The following is a 4,001-nucleotide window of genomic DNA, read 5'->3' on the forward strand; positions in this document are numbered from 1 at the left end:
CGTCTCAAAAAAAAAAAAAAAAAAAACCTAGGTGGCTAGGTCCCAAAGAATTGAAAACAGGGACTCAAATGGACACTTGTACACCTCTGTTCATAGTAGTGCTATTCACAATAGCCAAAACATGAAAACAACCTGAGTGTCCATTAACAGATGAATGAATTTAAAAAATGTGGCATAGGCCAGGCGCGATGGCTCACGCCTGTAATCTCAACACTTTGGGAGGCCAAGGCAGGTGGATCACAAGGTCAGGAGATCAAGACCATCCTGGCCAATGTGGTAAAACCCCATCTCTACTAAAAATACAAAAAAATTAGCTGGGTGTGGTGGTGTGCACCTGTAGTCCCAGCTACTCAGGAGGCCAAGGCAGGAGAATCGCTTGAACCCGGGAGGCGCAGGTTGCAGTGAGCCGAGATCATGCCACTGCACTCCAGCCTGGGTGACAGAGCGAGACTCAGTCTCAAAAAAAGAAAAAAAAAAAAACAAAAAAAACTTGCATATACATGCAATGGAATATTAGCTTTAAAAAAGAAAGTCTACATTCTATACAGGTGAACCTTAAAAACATCACAGTAAGTGAAGTCAGCCACAAAAGGATAAATACAGCATGACTTCACTTATGTGGTTCCCAGAACAAGCAAACTCATAGAGACAGTAGAATAATGATTACCAGGGAAGAGTGGAAGCAAGCAATCAGGAGTTATTGTTTAAAGGGCATGGAGTTTCTGTTTGGGATGATCTGGAAATAGTGGTGATGGTCATACAACATTGTGAATGTACTTAATGTTATTTAATTGCACACTTAAAAATTGTTAAAATGGCAAATTTTATGTTATGTATATTTTACCACAATAAACAAACAGAAACCCTGGATGTCATCCTTGATTCCTAACTCGAGTCAAATCCAATCCATCAGCAAGTCTTAGTGATTCTACGACAATCTGTCTTGTACCATATTTGCCTCTTTTCTTTATTGTCAACTTCCTCACCAGAGGTCAAGCCACTATCATCTCAACTCAGCCATCCCAACAGTCCATTCCACACACGACAGCAACACAGCCTCCAAAGCTCTGCTTATTATGCTTCCTGCCCTACCTCTCTGATCTGACCATATCATACGGTAGAGTCCCCTCTACCGTAAACTGGTCTCTTTCAGGTTCTCAAACTAAGCCAAGTTCTTTCAGGCTTCAAGGTTTTTCACATCTCACATACTGTTTCCTCTTCCTGGTCTACTTTTCCTCAGTGTCTGGATCCCTGCCATCTACCAGTCTTACATGTCACCCCTTTAGATCTTCCCTGACCACCCTATCAAAAGTGGGTCTCTGGCCGGAAGTTGTGGCTCACGCCTGTAATCCCAGCACTTTGGGATGCTGAGGCAGGCAGATCGGTTGGGGTCAGGAGTTCAAGACCAGCCTGGCCAACATGGTGAAATCCTGTCTCTACTAAAAATACAAAAGTTAGCTGGGTGTGGTAATCTCAGCTACTCGGGAAGCTGAGGAAGGAGAATTGCTTGAACCCAGGAGGCGGAGGTTGCAGTGAGCCAAGATTGCACCACTGCACTCCAGCCTGGGTGACAGAGTGAGACTCCATCTCAAAAAAATAAAAATAAAAATAAGTAGGTCTCCTTCCTCACTGTTACTCTCCTTAACAGAAACAATCTGCCTCCATCGGTGTGCACTTACCACATTTGGAATGTGTGTACTCATTTGTCATCTGCCTCCCATGATTACAAGCATCGGGATGGCAAGGACATTGTGTCATTTAACACTATTTACCCAAGTGCCAGGCATAAGGCTGGCACACAGTAGGCATTTTTAAATGCTTGTTGGCCAGGCACGATGGCTCACACCTGTAATCCCAGCACTTTGGGAGGCCAAAGTGGAAGGACTGCTTGAAGCTAGGAGTTCAAGATCAGCCTTGGTAACATAGTGAGACCTCGTCTCTATAAAATTAAGCAAAAAATAGTTTGTTGAATAAATAAAGTGTTCAGCCCGTTAAAAACATTCCACTGTGATTTTGGTTGGGGTTGCAGTCTAAGGGGAGGTTATGAAGCATCTTCAAAGCCGGGAAAAACATGTTAAAAAAAAAAAAACAGTACAGTGAATTCCTGGCAGATAGTGAGCAAAGCAGTAATATGAAGTAAATGGTGACAGGGCTGAACTGGGGGAAGATCCTGTAATTTGGAAGGCTATGATTTCTCCCCCTTAACTAGTTAGAAAACAAACAATGGCAAGTGAAGTAAATTGACTCTGAAAGTCAACATTTGCTATTATAAAATAGGAACCTCTTGAAGACAACTGTGAATCCATCCTGCTCTTTGAGTACCATTTCTCTTCTTTCCTCTCTTACCTTGGTGTCTTGGGGTTGGAGTATAAATACTTGCAACCTCTTCAGAGTCGTTAATCTCTAGACGTTCATCATATGTCTGGTTTTCAATAACCTTGGTCTAAGCAAAAGGAGACATGATTACATAGTTCCTATCATGGGACATCAAGCACTCTGCCAGGAGGTATATTCCAAACCAGCATTGGCTCCTCTTCCTTACTCAAGAAACTAGTTTTTCATAAAACCGTCACCCCATCCAAACTTTCCTTAAGGTTTCCTGGCCCTCGGTCAAGCAGTTAAGTCATTCTGTTGCAGCCCTTATTTAGGAACTGCTGGCAGGCTCGCTGAGGAACGAGGGAATCGTGGAGGGAAAGAAAGCCAACTTCTGCAGCTTCCCAAAGCTGTACCATCACGCGCGAGGGCAGAACACTATTCGTCGTATGTGGATGGCCAAGGCTGTTGAGGTTTCTCAGGGGAGGCTGTAGAGGTTCTAGAAAGAGTTCTGTCTCTGGAGCCACCTCTGGGGTAGGGTGGGGTGGGGTGAGACGGGGTGGGGTGGGAGGGTCCCGGAAGAGAAGGGAAACTCCAGTCTCTCGGTCCCATTCAATAATCAGAAAAGCATTACCTCCAATTTCACCCTTATCTTGCAGATAGGATCCCACCTAAGTTTCTTGGTGAATAAAGGAAGCAGGACGGTTGGTGGTGAGGTGACGAAGGAACAGTTACCACGGAGATGGGACGAGGTAACCGGGAATGGGGTAAAGGGGAGTCCTCTTAAGCCTCTCTAGAAAAACAGTTCCCTTTTTGCTGGGGTGAGTACTAATTACCTGTAGCCCTTCTGAATCCGTCTCCTCTATAATGGAAAGAACCCCAGCCTAGGGCTGGGGTCTCACTCCAGTCTCAAAGCCAGGCCACTTTACCATTCCACGCCAAGCAACCAGCCTGTTGTCAGTCGCTAGGCAAAAAGATAAATTTTAAAATTCGCGAGACTTGCTTCCACTCTCGTGAGACCTCCTGCACGTTACGCCTCACCCGCGAAGACTCTCTGCGCAGGAAGAAGATCAAGGGGCCACGGATAAAGCCTCTCTGGGCGGCCAAGTCGCCTGTTTGTCTATGGTTTTAGTAAATGCATCTGTTACGGCATCTAGCGGATGCGGGTGGCAACGCCGGTTGATAAATTTCGGGCTGGTATAGAGTTAGCCCTCCAATCTGGAAACAGGGTGTGCGTTTGTTCCCCTAGGACAACAATCTCTGGGGTTGCAGTTCCTCCCAGATCAGTCTTACAGGGATGTAGACACACTCTCCAGGGGAAATTTCGCAGCACTCTGTACGTCCTTTTCTAGCACTATATTACACTGTAGTCTTTCCCCTCCACAGGGTGCCATGGCATGGGACATACTTACAGTAATAAATTATTCCTTGTGTATCTGAGGTTCAAAGTTTACTCTGTGTCCTGTCTTTCTTATTTGCTAAAGAAGACTGTGAACTTATTTAAAGCAGGATCTGTGTCTAATTAATATTTAAACTTTGTAACACCAGTACATTGCAGAAATTAGACACTAACAATGCTCATCAGGTGGATGAATCAAGGAATGAGTGAATGGAGACGTAAGGAACAAATATTTTCAAACTGTGGACATAATTAATTTGGGAAGTCAGGGAGAGAGAAACATAAAATA

The 4,001-nt window shown here is 44.5% G+C and overlaps 1 protein-coding gene across 3 annotated transcripts in view; it reads right to left on the reverse strand.

The window, feature by feature from the left end:
• Positions 1–3,436, reverse strand: part of IFT46 (intraflagellar transport 46) — a 21,890-nt gene extending 18,454 nt beyond the window's left edge. For 2 of the 3 annotated variants that reach the window (XM_011964884.1, XM_011964882.1), the window contains exons 1-2: positions 3,150–3,436; positions 2,347–2,443 (exon numbers count right to left, since the gene is read on the reverse strand). The gene's annotated coding sequence lies outside the window, so the exon portion shown is untranslated. The remainder of the gene's footprint in view (positions 1–2,346; positions 2,444–3,149) is intronic. The other variant, XM_011964883.1, reaches the window with a different exon arrangement.
• Positions 3,437–4,001: the final 565 nt, after the last annotated feature.

This window comes from Mandrillus leucophaeus, unplaced genomic scaffold (genome assembly GCF_000951045.1).
Source record: "Mandrillus leucophaeus isolate KB7577 unplaced genomic scaffold, Mleu.le_1.0 Scaffold71, whole genome shotgun sequence".
Classification (NCBI taxonomy): domain Eukaryota; kingdom Metazoa; phylum Chordata; class Mammalia; order Primates; family Cercopithecidae; genus Mandrillus; species Mandrillus leucophaeus.